This window comes from Antechinus flavipes, chromosome 4, assembly GCF_016432865.1.
Source record: "Antechinus flavipes isolate AdamAnt ecotype Samford, QLD, Australia chromosome 4, AdamAnt_v2, whole genome shotgun sequence".
Taxonomy (NCBI): domain Eukaryota; kingdom Metazoa; phylum Chordata; class Mammalia; order Dasyuromorphia; family Dasyuridae; genus Antechinus; species Antechinus flavipes.
The window spans coordinates 482854055-482872592 of record NC_067401.1 but is presented as its reverse complement, the minus strand read 5'-3'; the positions used below and the strand labels follow the sequence as shown (position 1 = coordinate 482872592).

At 39.4% G+C, this 18538-nt stretch overlaps 1 protein-coding gene across 1 annotated transcript in view; it reads right to left on the bottom strand.

The window, feature by feature from the left end:
- The window catches only part of TGFBR3 (transforming growth factor beta receptor 3), a 219106-nt gene extending 203427 nt beyond the window's left edge, over positions 1–15679 (bottom strand). The window contains exon 1 of the mRNA XM_052000008.1: positions 15392–15679. The gene's annotated coding sequence lies outside the window, so the exon portion shown is untranslated. The remainder of the gene's footprint in view (positions 1–15391) is intronic.
- Positions 15680–18538: the final 2859 nt, after the last annotated feature.

Here is an 18538-nt window from a genome sequence, read left to right as displayed (position 1 = left end):
CTCCAGCTAGATGATAGGTAGTTACAAAATGGGTAAAGACTTAAAAATTCTTCCAATTCTTTTCCAGATCCACAATTGGGAACACACAGATTATACAGAGCCTGGCATATAGTAAGTGCTTAATAAATGCTTGCTGACTGTTGCCTGAAACTCAACTCCTCAGGAGCTGGCAAAAACCACCCAACGACTTTTCCGTATGTTATCTGAGAAATAACAAGCAGCAGAACAGAAGATTCCCTCCAAGCCTTAAAATAAGAAAAACATTGCCAACACTTAAGATTTCGAGACCAATCTAAAAGCCAATGTCAATTTCTCTGCAACTGTATCTGCGACCCTTTCTTCCCAACACTCCCTCCTCCAAGGCTCCAACCTCAAAATGATCATTTTCCTTGGCTTGTTTCACTGTTTTGTGATACATAATTGGAAACAGGTGGCGTGGAGCGCAATATCTTCATGGCTATGATACTTGCCAAGTCCAATACCTTAATACAAATAATATTGCTCTTCTAGTTTTATTAAACCAAGCCTCTTAACCATACAGCTTAATCTCCCCAAAGAAGATTAAGTGAGAAGGCAATAGTAAGACTAACACCTGTATTGATGGCAATAGATATATTCTTTTCATGATTAATTACTCTTTCTACATTACTGGGGAACCAAACGATTTTTTGTCGCTTCAACTTGAAAGGGCTGCTCCCAGCAGTCCCCCTTGTCTTGGATGGAATATGATGCCCTGTTTTTGATGATTTCGGTAATAACAACTTGAGTCCAGTTTGATGATTGTCCCTATGTCCCAGTGAAAGGCAGCTTGGTATGCACCAGGACCAGCCCTGGAGACTGGGACAGCTGGGGTCCTATTCTGCTTCTGACCCATGCCGGCCATAAGTAAGTCGGTGAGTGCCCCGAGTCCTTCTCTGAGACAAAGGTAGTTCAGGTTGCCTACCTGCCATAGTAGAGAGAGCTCCCCACACAGGTAAGAACAAAAGTAGAAAAAATCGCATCCCAATTTTTTACAAAATAAATCTGCCAACTTGAGGCAGCCCCTGCCTTCCACAAGAACTGATTTATTTATTCAGTGGGAATCTCTCCCTTCCTGACACCATAAAATCCTCTTGTTGACTTAATAAACGGTGCTTAGTAAATCTGATGATGAGACTTTCTGAACTATGCTAAGCTTATTAGACATGATAGAGATGCCACTGGTCACTCAGGAATAGCATCAGGCGCTTACATTCTGCCTATACTGCCCTGGTCAGCACTGAGTGACCCTCATGCCTGCATGAGGACGAAGGCTTTAGAGAGGAGAGGACAATGCTCACATAGGCTACTAATAAACTTTTAGAGGAAGAAGGGAAAAAGGGAAGAAAACGTTAGATTAAGAAAACAAATATATAAATGGGGGGGGGGCAAAAAAGGAGATACCAAGGAGAGAAGAAAAGGAAGGAAATAATTAAATAGTATTTTTATTAAAACTTTTTTATTTTCAAAACATATTAATTTTCAACATTCATCCTTGTAAAACCTTGTGTTCCTCCCTTTCCCCCCACCCTCTCCCCTAGATGGCAAGTAATACAAAGTGTGTTAAACATGTGCAATTCTTCTATACATATTTCCATAATCATCACGCTGCACAAGAAAAATCAGATCAAAAACGGAAAATGATGAAACAAAATGCAAGCAAACAACAACAACAACAAAAAAAGTGAAAATACTATGTTGTGATCCACATTCAATTCTCACCCTCCCTCTGGGTGCAAATGACTCTCCATCACAAGTCTATTGGAACTAGCCTGAATCGTTGTTGAAAAGAGCCATGTCCATCAGAATTGATCATCGTATAGTCTTGTTGTTGCCATGTACAATGATCTCCTGGTTCTGCTCAATTCACTCAGCATCAATTCATGTCAGTCTCTTCCAGCCTCTCTAAAATCATCCTCCTGATTGTTTCTTATAGAACAACAATATTCCATAACTTTCACGTACCATGACTTATTCAGCCATTCTCCAACTAATGAGCATCCACTCAGTTTCCAGTTCCTTGACACTGCAAAAAGGGCTACCACAAACATTCTTGCACATACAGGTCTCTTTCCCTCCTTTAAGATCTCCTTGGGATATAAGCCCAGGAGAGATACTGCTGCGTCAAAGAGAATGCACAGTTTGATAACCCTTTGGGCATTGTTACAAATTGCTCTCCAGAATGGCTGGATGCATTCACCATTCCACCACAATGTGGACAATGTGGCCCAGTTTTCCCGCATCCCCTCCAACATTCATCATACTGAGAGGTATGTAATAGTATCTCAGAATTGTCTTAATTTGCATTTCTCGAATCAATAGTGATTCAGAACGCCTTTTCATATGACTAGAAATGGTTTCATTTTCTTCATCTAAAATTGTTCATTTCCTTTGATCATTTATCAATTGGAGAAGGGCTTGAATTCTTATAAATTTGAGTCAATTCTCTATATATTTTAGAAATAAAGCCTTTAGCAGAACCCTTGAATGTAAAAAATTTTTTCCCAGTTTATTGCTTCTCTTCTTATCTTGTCTGCCTTGGTTTTATTTGTATAATGTATACATATACATATATATATATATATTTATATATACACATGTGTATATATAAATATATATATATATATCTTTATGCCTAAATCATAAACCCATTTCAACCTTATCTTGATATAAGGTGTTGTGTGGGTCAATGCCTAGTTTCTGCCATACTAATTTCCAATTTTCCCAGCAATTTTTGTCAAATAGTGAGTTCTTATCCCAAAAGCTATGATCTTCAGGTTTATCAAACACTAATACTATAGTCATTGACTATTTTGTTCTGTGAAGCTAACCTATTCCACTGATCAATTACTTTATTTCTTAGCCAGTACCAAAAGGTTTTGATGACCACTGCTTTATAATATAGTTTTAGGTCTGATACAGACCTTCATGTGCATTTTTTAAAATTACTTCCCTTGAAATTCTTGAACTTTTGTTCTTCTAGATGAATTTTATTATTATTTTTTTCTAGCTTTTTAAAATCATTTCTTAGGAGTTTGATTGGTATGGCACTGAATAAGCAGATCAATTTAGGTAGTATTGTCATTTTTATTATATATTATATCATTTTTATATTAGCTCAGCCTACCCATGAACACTTGATATTTTTCTGATTAGATATGACTTTATGTGGAAAGTGTTTTGTAATTGTGTTCACATAGTTCCGGGCTTTGACTTAGACTCCCAAATATTTTATATTATCTACAGTTATTTTAAATGGAATTTCTCTTTGTATTTCTTGCTGCTGAACTCTATTGGTAATATATAAAAATGCTGATAATTTATTTATGTGGATTTATTTTGTATCCTTCAACTTTGCTAAAGTTGTGAATTTTTTCTAGTAGTTTTTCAGTTGACTCTTTAGAATTACCTAAGTATATCATCATATCATCTGCAAAGAGTGATAATTTGGTTTCTTCATTACCTACTCGATTTCCTTTAATTTCTTTTTCCTCTCTTATTGACAAAGCTAATATTTCTAATAAAATATTGAATAGTAATGGTGATAGTGGGCTTGTTTCACCCATGATCTTAAGGGGAACGATTCTAGTTTGTCCCCATTACTTATAGCATTTATTTCACAAAGCACTATGCCTTGTGTCAGGAAGAAACTGAATTCAAATGAAATTGCAAATAGTAGCTAATCGAGTAATCCTAAACAAGTCATTTAATTTTTCTGAGCTTCAGATTCCTCAACTATAATGTAGAAATTATGATATCTCCCAGAGCTGTTTTGAAAATCAGCTGTGAGATAATATACACAAAGTACTATTCCAGCCTTAAAGTGCTATATAAAGACTGGCTATTATTATCACAGGCTCGTAGATTCAGAACCAGAAAGGACCTCAGAAGTCAACTAGCCGGGCCTCCTCAAACTGAATCTCTAAGAAGATAATTGATTTGCCCAAGGTCACTTAGTTTCTTAGGGTCACAAGTGGGATTTGACTCAGGTGTTACACGTACATATATAATATTATATAATGGTAAATAATATCATATATAATAATATAAGTAAATGTTATTTAATAAGAATGAATAATGAGGAGGAAATCCTAATTTTGACTTAATTGGAAAAATGGACTGATATTCTATTTTCTCAAATTATACATTGCAGTTTTGTTTTTCTTAATTCACCATGGATACAGTGGAAAAGGCAAGTAGCAAATACCATGGGCAGTTAAGTGGTGTCACAGAGCGTAAAGCACTGGTTTGAACTCATTAAGACTCATTTTCATGAGTTCAAATCTGACCCCAGATACTTAAGGGCTGTGTGACCTTGGATAGGTCACTTAACCATTTGCTTCACTTTCCTCATCTGTAAAATAAGCTGGAGAAGGAAATGGCAAGTCTCTCCACTTTCTCTGCCAAGAAAATCCCAAATAGGGAAGAGTTGGACGTGACTGAAATAAGTGAACAGCAACAACAAAGCAAATGTCATTCAAAATTCAAGAAAACCAAAGAAAGAGGCATCTTCAGCTTATTAATTACAACTTCCTCATTTGCCTGGGAACTTTGTTGAAAAGTGTAAATCAGCAATACTAAATATATACATTAAGGAGTTCAGAAACTTCTCCCACACACACAAAGTGAAGACTGCAACAAAACAAAATGTATGAGTCAGAGGTGCTTCCCCTCAAAGGTGGATTTACTCTTACTCATCGATTCATAGAATAACAAAGGATCCTTCTAATCTAGCCTCCCCTCCCCGGCCACCTCCAGGTAGTCAGGTACTTGGTATCTTACATGGCAGATCAGTCCATCTGAGGACTTCCTATTAAGTCAAAATCTACCTCCCAGCCACTGTACCCTGGTCTCGGCCTTCTGGTACATCACAGGATTAATCAAGTCCCTCTTCCCGATAACTTCCTGATCAAATACTTGAAAACAAGTGTCTGCTATAATTCGGTAATACAGAGTTAAATTTAACAAGATGAAATGTCTGTTCTTAAATGGCAGGGAGAGGATTAGGAAGCATCCACCCAACAGAGAACCCGTACTAAATAACAATATTGCGTGAATATTATACAAGTGTCTGGGTTGTCACCTTCCCAGGAAGCTTGGAAGAATTAATCAACTCATATTTTACCTCATATAAGTTTATCTTCTTAACAATCTATAGCTACTTGTAAAATGAAATTCTAAATATATAGATTTAGAAATAGAAAAGACAGCATTAAAGACCAAAAAATCCAATCTCCTCAATTTACAGATGAAAAAAATGAGACACAGAAAGGTTACGGAAGCCTCCTTAAGTCATACAGCTAAATCATACCCCTATTTTTGAGAACTAGGGTTCTCAAAAACAAGAACATTTCAAAAGCATCAGTCAGGACATTAATGACTGAAACACTACATAAAAGAGAATCTAGTCATCTGCAAAATGACCCTACATATTCTTTCCATTTCCAATAACCGTAACAGCATAACATGGAGTAGAAAATAAATCAGATTATGAAACAACCCCACTTTATCCATTGAGACATATCTATTAAAACTGCTAAAAAGTTCACCTTCCAAACCTTTTAAAAATATTTTCATTTATTTCATTAAATAATTCTTAATTACACATAAAAAAATTTAACAATCACTTTTTAAAATTCTGAGTTCCAAATATTCTCCTCTTCCATCCCTCCTCCCTTTTTCAGAAGATAAGCAATTTTATTTCAATTATATACACAAAGCCTTCCAAAGGTATAGTCCTTGCTTGATTGCAGCTCCACAGAAGTTCAAGGACTAAAAACTGCCAGGTTTGTTTAGCAAAGTTCCTTTTTTCAGGTATACCAGCCACTGCATATAGTCGGTGCTGACCGGCAACTTTATTGCACATAATCAGTCTGGGTCATAGTTGCAGAGTGGCTGCAGGGGAATAGGGACTTTACTGGGGAAAGATCAGAGCTCAGTGATATTTGTGGAAATATGTATAGAGGAACTGCTTTATTTTTTAAACATGTTTAACATATATTGCATCACTTGTCAACTGGGGGAGAAAGTAGGGAGAAGGGAGGGAAAAAATTAGAACACAAGGTTTTGTAGGGGTGAATGTCAAAAATTATCCTTGTATATATTTTGAAAATAAAAAGTTTTAGTGAAAAAAAAAAAAAAAAAGACCAGAACTCAGGAAAGCAATGACCACACCTGTCCGAGGATAATACCACCCTGGAAGCACCTGAAAATAACTGCACAAAAAATTCTAAAACTTGGTATGGTACCTCCCTATCCTCAGGTGAGCAGAGTTCACTTTTAACAAAGTTCCAAGTCAAGAAGTAGACTGAGAAAATGAGCAAACAACAACAACAACAAACAAAAAGAACTTGACCTTTGAAAAGTTACTACAGAAGAAAGGAAGTCTAAGACATAAATTTAAAGAAAGACAACAAGGTGTAAACAACAATAAGCAAAGCCTCAAATTAAAATGCTAATTAGACCCAAGGCCAGTAAGAATTCCTAGAAAAGTTTTTAAAAGAAAGAGAAGAATGGTAGAAGAAAAAAATGGTAAAAGAAATGAGTGATACAGGAAAATTATGGAAAAAGAATTAACAGCGTGTTAAAAAGGCACAAAAATTACTGGAGAAAATAAAATTTTAAAAAATAAAATTCAAGATATGGTGAAAAAAAAGCACAAAAGTTCACTGAAAATCTCCTGTAAAAGTAAAATTGGCCAAATAGAAAATGAGATACAAAAACTTGTTGAAGAAAATAATTCCTTAAAAATTAGAATTAGGCAAGGGGGGGTGTGCTAATCACACATTGAGACTTCAAGAGACAATAAAACAAAGTCAAAAGAATGAAAAATGGAAGGGAGAGAGAATGTTAAATATATCATCAAAAAAAAAAACTGACCTGGGAAATAAATCAAGGAGAGAGAATTTAAGAATTGTTGGATTACCTGAAAGTCATGGTCAAATAAAGAACCTAGACATTGTATTTCAAGAAATTATAAAGGAAAACTAACTGATATCTTGGATCTAGAGATAAAATAGAAATTGAAAGAATTTGCCAATTACCTTCTGAAAGAGATCCCAAAATGAAAACTCCTAGGAATATTATAGCCAGAAATTCAAGAAATTCAAAGTGAAGGAGAAAACATTGATACAGACAGAAATAAACAATTCAAATACCACAGAGCTAGTCAGGATCACACAAAATTTAGCAACTTCCATGTTAAAGGAATGGAGGGCTTCAATATGTTATTATAGGAGGCAAAGAAGCTAGGATTACCACCAAGAATAACCTACCAAGAAAAACTGAGCATAATTCTTCAGGAAAAAAATGGATACTCGATGAAATAAAGGACTCCCAAGCATGAAAAGGCAAGAACTGAATAAAAAATTTGGCATTCAAACAAAAGACTCAACAGAAGCAGGAAAAGGTAAACATAAAAGAGTAATTCTAAGGGATTCAACAAATTGCTTACATTCCTATATGGAAATAGGACATGTGTAATCCCTAAGAATTTTTATCAGAATTAGGGAAGTCAGAAAGAGTCTACATAGACAGAGGGGACAGATGTGAGTCAATTATGTTGGGATGACTTCAAAAGGAAGCAACTAAGGATGAGAAAAAAATGCCCTGGAAGAAGGTGAAAGGGAAAGAGAGAACATGGAAATTGTGCACAGGGAAGAGTTTTTAGAGGGGAAGTTGTGTGATAGGTGGTGGGCAATGCATAAACATCACTCGTCCAAGTTGGCTTAGAGAGGGAAAATAGACAGACAGATAGATAGATATAGATAGACAGGCAGGCATACAGACAGACAAATAGATATAGACAGACAGACAGACAGATAGATAGATAAATAGATGGGCAGACAGACAGATAGATAGACAGGTAGCTAGATGGGTGGACAGACAGATAGATAGATGATGGACAGACAGACAGGTAGATAGATGGACAGACATAGACAAATACAGACAGACAAGCAGGCATGCAGGCAGGTAGATAAATAGTCAGAAAGACAGATACACAAAAAGATAGATAGAGACAGACAGATAGATAGACAGACAGATACATATAAACACATTCAGTTGGGTATAGAAAATCTACCTTACTGAACAGGGAAATAGGAAGGGAAGGGGATAAGAGATACAGGAAGAGGGGTGATAAAAAGAAAGGTAGAGGCAATAAAAGCACAACTAACTTTAGAAGAGAGACAGAATAGAGAGAAAGAAACATAAACAGAAGAAAATAGTTTGAAAGGAAATACACAGAAATCATAACTGTGAATGAATAAGCTCACCCATAAAATGGAAGTATAGTTCAAAATGGATTAGGAACCAGAATCTAATAGCATGTGGCTTACAGAGACACACTTGAAACAGAAAGACATAGCCAGAGTTAAAATAAAGGAAAGAGGCAAAATCTAATATTTAGCTGAAGTAAAAAAATATATATATATAGAAGTAGCAATCATGATTTCAGATAAAGCAAAAGCAAAATTAGACCTAATGAAAAGAGGTAATATGGGAAACTACATATTGCTAAAATATACCATAGACAATGAAAATTTTACAGCAATGATAAAAGCCTCATTTCTCAAATATATTGAACTGAGTCAATTTTATAAAAGATTTAAAACTTCCCAAATTGATAATTGGTCAAAGATATGAATAGGTAGTTTTCAAAAGAAATCAAAGCTATGAAAACAAAACTAAGAAATCAAGTCATTTTTAAAAAATGCTCAAAGTCACTGTTGATTAGAGAAAGAAGAGTTAAAATAACTGTAAGGTTCCCTATTACATCTCTGAAAAATGACAAATGCTGAAGAGGATAACCTACACTAATGAACTGCTGGTGGAGTAAGTAAACGAGTGCAACCATTCTGGAAAACAATTTGGAACTCTGCCCAAAAGGCTATAAAACTGCATATCCTTTGATCCAGCAATACCACTACTAAGACATCAAAGAAAAAGAAAAGACCCTATATATATAAAATTATTTATAGCAGCTCTTTTTTGTGAGGGCAAAGAACTGGAAACCAAAAGGATGCTCACCAGTTGGGGAGGGGCTCAATAAACTGTGGTATATAATTGTGATGGAGTACTATTGTGCTACAAGAAATGGAGAGGGAGACGGTCAGAAAAGCATGGCAAAATCTATACAAGCCATTGCAAAGTAAAGTGAGAAGAACTGGAAGTCATTGTGCACAATGAGGTTGTAATGATGATAAAGTGTGAAAGACTTGGCTACTCCAATCAATACAGTGATCCAAGACAATTCCAAAGGATTCATGATGAAAAAAGAAAAAGAAAAATCTATCCACTTCCAGAGATAGAACTGAATAGTACAAATTGAAATATAATTCTTTCTTTCTTCATATTTTGCTTTTACTTTGCCATATGGCTAACATGGAAATGTATTTTTCATGATTTCATATTAATTATCATATTGTTTGATTTCTCAGTGGGTAGAGGAAGGGGAGGAGAAGAAGGGGGAGGGGGAAGGAGAAGGAAGAGAATCTGGAACTCAAAATTTTAAAAGAAAGTTTAAAATAATTAATAATAAATTAAGAAAATATTAATCAACAAGTATTTATTAACAACCTATATGCCAAGTCCTAGAGATCAGCACAAAGAATGAAACAATCCCTATTTGAAATGAATTTATACTCTAATGGAGGAGACAAAGTAAATATAAATAATAACTATAAGGGTTAGAGCACATAGAAACATAGCACTTTGGCATGAATTGCGGAAGATGATAGCACATGAATCTATTATGTACAACCTGTGATTCCTTTTAAATATATAATTTTAAATTATCATGTAAATGTCTTTTTTTCTTCCTTCTGTTGTAGAGATGGTAGACCACTGAGAAATGAGTTGTCCACAATTAAGCAACCAGTAAATTCAAATCAGAGGCAGGATTTGAATCCAGGTTATATGGCCTTGAAATTGGCTCTCTCTACTATGCCTTGTTATCCCTACGTTTTGATAGCTGCTAAAAAACATTTAAGGTCATTTAAGGAGTTTTCAGCATAAAAGAGATAAATACAAATGTTCCTGCCAAAAAAATTTTTTTTTTCTTAAGCAAGTGAGCTGAAAATGTCCCAAGTGGACTCCAGGGGCCTTCCTCAAAAATGACTGATGGTTATTCCCTTTCTTAAATTCCCTTCCAACTTATCTCTCTGTTTCAACAGTGACCAAAATTACTGACCTAGCTCATGATTTTTTTAAAAATGGTTTTAAATCTTTACCTAGGACTTTGCATTTAAGTGAAAATAAAGCCTGCAGAAGCCTTTAAAAAATGGTCCAAGTGATTAAAAGGGGCTCTTTAATCAAAAAGAAAACAAGAAATCTGGAATTTTGACCAGGAAATAAATGCAGGTCTGTTCCTTAGAGACCTCCAGAGTCATGTTGTCATAGTTCAACTATAAAAAGAGTTCATCAGGAACATCACATCGGATGGGCCAGGCTCCAGTCCTGGGAGCAATTCTCTCATTGTGTCAAGATATAGTTAGGGAATCACAGCCATTCTGTCTTTCCATCTTGATGACTACTAGCCCTTTGGTAAGTGGCCCTACTCCTTCCCAAGGTCATAAAAAGCACCCACAATTTTTCCCAGGCAGACAGAAGCATATCTCTCTCCACATTGGAAAGAACAGTCCACGGCTGTATCTTCAGCATCTTGGAAATTGCAATCCCTAAAAAGTTTTTCAGTTTCATCTGTTAGACATATTTCAAAAGGTACTTAACAATCTCAAAAGCATTTTCCAGTGATTTTTCACTGGAAAAGTTAGGTTTTATTGGTGTTTTGTTTTAGCGTTTGAATATTTAGATCACTCCACCTCCAGAAAAAAATCTCTTGTAACAAAGTCAAACTTAATTAATAATACAGCAATTTCAGTTGAAAATGCACACAGCATTCCATTTCAGTAGTCTCACCACCCCGCTTTTCTCTGGTCTAATTCTTTAAATTAACAGCCTATCTGTAACCTTGAGTTGAATGACTTTCTATATCAAACTTGTGTATATGTGCACATATGTGTGTGTATTTTCTGCCTTCTTTTGACCAGTTTGGATAAAAGTTATATTTCTTCCTTCCAAAATTAAAAAAAAAGTCTTTCTAGTGGACAAATATCAAAGAATTTCAGGAAAAAATCATTAAAGGTATCTAAAAAAAAAAAAAAAAAAAAGAATTCCCATTAACTAATGAGATTGGAATTAATGATTGCCTAACCCAATAATGGGTCGGGAATAGAGCCCGCTATGATTTCAAAATATATTCTCAAGTACTTTATGCATCAGAAATCATCAGCGATTCTTGGACAAAAATATGAGGGCTGTAATAATACCTAACAGGAATTCTTGAGTTTTCCAGCTGACCCTGTCTAATGTATTTAAACTAGAATTCTGAACTTTCCTGTGATTTATGAACCCTGGAAATTAGGAATCATTTTGGTCCTAAAGAAGTCAAGACTAATCACTTCCCAGCCCATGTAAGAGATATTTTAAATCTTCCTCTGGCCTCAGCTCATGGACCTAAATTCTTCCCCCAAATATGCAGGCCGTCAAAGCTACTTACCTTGTAAAATTGGCTAATTAACACCTGCCTTTTTACAAGATGCAACCAGGCCCTCTTGTCAGGAGAGTCAGGTTAAGCTCTGGGAAGCTCCCAGCTAGTGGGAGGATCGGTTTCCCAATTTCTCTCTCAAGCACAAAGCCTTGCCAGGTTCCTGCACACAACCCCCTCCTCAACTCCCCCATTGCATGGGGAAAGAAATCTCAGCAAGTCACCAGAGCTTCAAGCTAAGTAAGGAATCCTGACCCCTGTTGGCAAGTTAAACTACTAAGACTTTATGGAAGCTGAATCCTCAGCAAAACTCTATTTTTAAAGCCTGAGCCTGAATCAGATTTGGAAAGACAAGAAACTGATTTGGTTACTTTTAATGCAAATTCAGGGTGGAAGTCTTGGCCACTTGGTGAGTGAATCAAACTCAAAAGCAATTGAGAATCTCAGAAAGGAGTGAGAACAGCAGCCTTGAAAACTATAAGGGGGCTTCAAGAGATACACAGAGACAGAGAGATACAGAGAAACAGAGACCAAGAGAAGGAAGAGGACAGACAAATACAGAAATGTGTTTGTGTCTGTATATGTATGTATTTATTTTAGTTTATATTTATATGTATATAAATACACACTCAGATTAAACACACACATACAACCCCTGTACAAAGGCAGCAGCATCAGTCAATTCAGTTGGAATACGCCTGATGTGAATTCTTTAGAGATCATCATAAATAATAATGGAATTTGCCAATATTTAGAATAATGTGCCCTAAGATAAGCCCTGGAATTATGCTTCTATCTCACATTACATAACACATGAACATCAGGATTTACATGAATGATGACTTTTGGTTCACAAAAGGATTTGTAATAAGATTCTTTAGAGCAGAAACTCCCCGATGAATTTAAGCCATGAGTGCAGTTACAGAAATTCACTTCCAAACAGCCTGATATAAAGCACCAGAATCCACAAGATTTCAAGTCTCATCTCTGATCCATAATTCTGGCAAAGTGAGGCTGGATTAGTTACTTAACTACTCCACGGCAATAGGCTCTTAAGATATATATGGGATATCTGCACTGGCAAAATAGTTTCCTCACCAAGAATTCACAATAACAAAAAAATAACAGATTTGGGTCTATTTGTACATAACTTTTTTTTTTTTTTAAAGAAAAGCAGGGCAAACAGAGTAGGCATTCTAAAATCTGGAGGATCGAATTTAAATACAGCCTCAGATACTTTAACACTTACTAGCTGTGTGACTCTAGGCAAGTCACTTAATCCCAATTGCCTCAGCAAAAAAAAAAAAAAAATCATCTTTTATGTTAAGTAGGTACAATGGATAAAGAGCTGGGCCTAGAGTCAAAAAAGATCTGAATTTAAATATGACTTCAGATACTAGTTATGTAACTATGTACATGTTACTTTCTCTCAGTTTCCTCATCTGTAAAATGAAGATAGTAACAGCATGTACCTCCCAGAGTAGTTGTGAGAATCAAATGAGGTATTTGTAAAGTACTTAATGGCTGACACTATACAAATATTGGCTATTATTAACCTAATATTGGCTAATATTAATAATTATTAATTATCCTAATATAACTTAGAGCACTAAAAGTATTGACAGTGTAATCAATATGCAAAAAGACAATAAATTCTTGCTTCTAAGGAATGGCTGGCTGTAAGAGGAAATGTAGTTGCTGTAAAAACAAAATATATCAATAAAAAATGCATTTTTTCAGACAATAATGACTGCCCTGGAAGCGTTTATTGTCCTCTTTCAGTGACATCTGAGGTTATAAACCTTTTATCCTCAACTTTGTGAAGTGTAAGTCCATAAAGCAACTTTGTATTAGCCAAGAGATAAAGGCCCATGGTTTTTAGTTTTTATTTAATACCCTATAATAATTAGTTTCTACACCTTATACATCTGGAGTATATTATACTCCCCCTGCTGGATATCACTCAGCATAACAATCACAATCCCCTAGAGTTTAGTTTTGAGGTTCCTAGCACCAATAAGTCTGATTTGGGGGTCCCACGCTTGTTTCACAAAAGGATAGTCATTGAAGCTGCCGTTGCTGGGGTTTGGGTTTTGGGTTTTGTTTTTTTGTTTTTTAAGACCTGCCCAGTTAATTTCAGATCCCATCAAAACAGGAAAAATTAAAGCCGACAAATGACAAAGACTCAAACTAAAAGGGGAAAAAAAAAAAAATGTTGAAACCTTGAAATGCTAAACAATGCAGAATGAGAGCCAAAAGCTGAGAACTCTAAGAGACATAGCTGAAAGGATGTTGCTAACAAAAGGCATGAAATCAATTTTATTTTAATAGCCCATAAGGGGGTAAGAATTATTTCCCTGACTCCTATGCCAACCTCAAGCTGTTTCCTAAGGAAGCCAAATAATGCTGATCAAAAAATATCTACATAACTAATGAAAGATACTAATTATTTTAAAAACCGCACTAATAAGGAAAAACAAAGATAATTCGTTTTATTATCATCTTGATCTTATTGTTCTGAATGGGTCAGGGTAGAGAGACCCAAGAGTATTGCTCTGGTTCTCCCAGGAGTACTTCACCTAAAATTTTGACTACTTTTTAATTGCTCCGAAAAGGGAAAGTTCTAGGTACCCCATTCGGCTTTAAGGGTTCCTAATTTAAAAGGAAAATCAAACTTTTTCTGCTATATGACGTACGATTAATAATCAATACTTAGCCCAAGAATTAGGTTCAGCCAAAGTGGACTGCAGTCAGAAATCTCAATTCAACAGAATCATCAGGAAGAGACCTTAAATACTAGGTTAAAAAAAAAAAAAAGTGCTGTCCAGATTTTTGCCATTTCTTCGCAAAATATTTTCCAATTTTGGAATTCCAATTGCAAAAAATTCCAAGTTGGAATGCTACAGAATGTGGGCTCTTATCCTTTCTGCTTTCTACTCCTGCACAAATGACGCTCTGGAGAAGGTAGGATTCCTGTCCTTGAGGGGAGGCACTAACAGGTACCCGGAACACCAGGTGGATGCGACTCTTTTTACACCACGGACACTAAATATATCGGTCCCACTCCGGATGATTAACTCCGCACAGAAGAGTTTAGATTCCCCCAACATGTGGACCTGGAAGTCATATGATCCCTCCCCTAGAGATTCCCCTAACTGTCTCCAAATTTATGCTGATTAATCGATCAAGGGCACAGAACTGACGAGGAGACAATCAGAACCCAGGAGGAAACTGGCAGCAATAAGGTCCCGAGCCACGCGCGTCGGGAAATAGCAGCGAGAGGGAAGAGGAGCGAGCACCGGGGGGACCCCCAGGGAAACCCGGAGCCCGCTCCGGGACCGGGAAGTTGGCCAGCTCCGGCGGAAAGGACGGAGGATCCAAGGCAAGGATGCGGGAGCCCAGCACCGCGAGCTTCTGCCAGCAGCTGGGGGACGCTCCCCGGGGGCGGCGGCCAGATCCGCCGCGGGGCTCAGAGAACCGCAGGCTGGAAAAGCGAGCGCGGAGAAAGGCGCAAGCCCCGGGAGCCACCCCAAAGCCAACTGCAGCCGCGTCCCGGCTCGAACCCGCGACCCGCTACTGACTACGCCGGAGGTCCGGCAGTCGCTGCGAGCTCGGAAGGACGCGCGCAGGCTTGAGTGTGAATCAAGCTGCCCGGGGGGACCCAGGACGCGGCTGCAGGCAGTTAAGCCGTGCGTCGCGAGGCGTGCAGGCGCCGGGCACCCCGGGACCCGCGGAGCTACTTCGCGAGCTGGAGGAGGAGAGGGGCGCGCGCGGGAGCCGGGGACCCGAGCAGCCTCGGGCCGGGGCCGGGGGGCCGGGCAGACGTACCTCGGACTCGATCTGTCAAAGCCGGCCGCAGGAGCCGCAGCGCCGCGGAGTCCGAGCCGATCCGCCCGGCGGAGCCCGCTCCCAGCTCTGCCCTACGACGCCACTGGCCCAAGCCTGGGGACGCTCACCTCCTACAGGGAGCCGCGGGAATCGCGCAGGAAGAAAGGCTCGCGCTGGCCCACTGCCCCGCTTCAGTGCTCACGAGCAGAGGAGCGCCCCTCGCCAGCTGCCCCGCAGCCTCCGAGTCCCCCCATCGGGGCTGAGCAGAGCGCACACGCCCGGGCGGGGACACGCCACCTAAATCGGAGCGCGGGGTGGGGGCAGGGCGCTCCTCCTCCGCAGGGGGACGGGGGCTCCTCCTCTCTCCGGCCTCCTCCCTCCTCCCCGCCTCCTCTCTCCTCCCCCTCTTCCTCTAATGGATGAGCTCCCAGGGATCTCACCCGCAGCCCGAGCCCGGGAACTCAGCAGCCCCAAGGAGAGTCAGCCCCAGCCTGGAGAGGGGGGACAGAGGCGAGGGGCCAGCTTGTGGGGAGCGGTTTCCGAGGGACACAAGAGAGAAAAGTGACCTCGTCGTCGTTTTGGGGGCCCCCACCCCCATCCCTCCCGCCAAACTTTGGCCCCAACTTTTGCACGAAATGCCTATTTTCCTGCACCCCCTTCGCCCCTGCTGCCTGACCATGGGATTCACTAACCGGGGTCTTCCCCGAGGCAACTCCACGATGTAGCCCACGCTCGGTCCACCCCTACTCCCATCGCTCCCATCGGGTATGTGTACACACGCCGGAGCCTTCCCAACTGCAGGCTACAGCTTTTGGGGGCTGGCGTTCGTGCCCTCCTCCTTTAGGCTGAACTGAAATAAAACATCTTCCTGAAATCAGCAGCAGCCTTTACCCACCCCATCCCCAAGCTCCCCCCGCCCCTCGCCCCGGGCAGAGAAATGGAGAGGGGGCAAAAGAGGGAGCTTCCCTCCAGCTCCCAAAACTGTGCGAGTCTCCCAGCCCTTCAATCCGGTCACCAAAACGCAAAACGGAGGAACCGAAGCTGCAAAACTCGAACTTGACCGTGGGACTTTGTGGGGGAGGGGAAAAGGAGGAGGAATCCATCCATCAGCGGGTCCTTTTTATTTCCAAACACCTACTAGGTGCCAAACACTCTGCTGAGAGGAGAGGGACAAAGACTGAAATGGAACAGCCCTTTACCCATCCCACATCTGTACAGGGGGCAATACGGTTGGCAATAAGGGCCACGTCTTGCAGGTGGCATAAGGGTGTAGTGAACGGAGTTTTAGATGGGGAATCTGGAGGGCACCTGAATTCTGTCGGTCAGGAGGCAGACAGACTAACTTACTACTGGGCTGTCTCTGTGCTAATCTCTGAGAGTAAAGAAACAGTTCCTGCCCTCAAGCGGCTTACATAGATACAGAGACTCTGGCCTTGTGGCCAGGGTGCAGCCTGGAGAGCGGCAAATCCTATCCCCCACCTCCAAGTTAACCGCTCTAACTATGACTATATTTCAAAGTTTTGCAAACTTTAAGAACACACGTCAGTTACTAGACACGTACGCAAATACGATGAAACTCGAAATGCACCAAGTTAGAGAGTCCCAACATTCACCGGGGACCATTTCTGTCCAAAGCTCTTACTGGTCTGATCAGCCACAATGGAACTCGACTCTAACATAGTCATGTCCTTTTGGTCCTTCTTGGCAAGTCAATATCCAAGGAGCATTTGTTAAGTGTCCAGGGATGGCATCCTGCTTGGCAGAGACAAAATGAGAGACAAAGTGAAACAATCCCTGCCCTTCAGGAGCTGATATTCTGTTGGGTGGAGGGGAATATATATGACCGTGTGTATCAAATAGACATGTTCTTTATGTTGACACCCTAACTAGGGAGGGCAGACTTCAGAATTAGGACTTTTATATGTTGAAGGATAGGGAGAGTGCCTATTTTGTTTTTTAACTACCAGATGTTTTTTGTAAGAACTGAACAGGAAGTATTTTTCAGTCTTCTTCCTTTGCAAATAGGGAAATCCTTCATTTGACTCCCATTTATAAATGCTAAAAAAAATTAGAAGTTTTGGAAAATCCTTATTATTTTTGTTACCCTCAATATTTACAAATTATGTAGGATGTTTTACATTCCTCCCCTTCCCACCTTCCGTTGTCAAATACGAAATGAGGCTTCATGCCCCCAAGCTGTCAAAAAAAAAAAAGTTTCAAATGCAAACAAGGAAGAGCTTTCCTCCGTCTAAACATTTGGTATGAACAGGGACTGTCATATTTGGATTTATCAATCATGATGGAGCTTGGGAAGAAAACATGTGAAGACCGAGTTAGCGCTCTGGATACCTTAGAATCAGCCAGAGTCAGGATAAGCAAAAGTTCTTGGTCTTTATTCTTGGTCTTTAGGGGTAGAAGTGAATGGAATGGACAAAGGATCTCCACCACCTTCCTTCTTCTCATCTACTGCCAAAGTGACTCTGGCTTGTCTTACTCCATCCCCTAATACTTCCCACAATTCTCTGCATACACCAAAAGATCGAACCAGCACAGAATAGTGGGAAGGGCCATTTTCCAAGCACATGCCAATAGAGTATTGTCCAATCAGTAATTAGCCTTAAGTGCTCAGTTGTCCAACCTCAGTGCATCAACTCAGAGTTTCAGCCCTTTACATCCCCCATTTTCTTTTGTTTTAGAACACAGGTGGTCACACCATTCCTGATTTCTCAGGGAGGTGAGAACCCCAAAAAGGAAGTGATCACATGCTCCCTGACTTCTCAGCAAAGGAGGTGAAAATACAGAAAAGGAGATAATCACGTCCCCCCCACTTCTCAGGAAGGGAGGTAAAAGCACTAAAAATGAGATGATCACACCCTCCCTGACTTCTCAGGAAGGGAGATGAAAAGCACCAAAGGGAAGCGGGGAGTCAAGCCAGATATTGCTAGAGGGTTTCTGGGCTGAAGGATCTTATTAGAAACAGCTATGCATAAACCCATCAGCATGGGAGGTATTACACAAGCACATAGCAATAATGCGCAGTCTATTAGTGATGACTCTCTCCATATCCGGTGCAGGTTCAATGTGGTGTAACAAACATGAATTGCACATGCAAGTAGTGATATAAAAAACAATATAAATCAACATGGT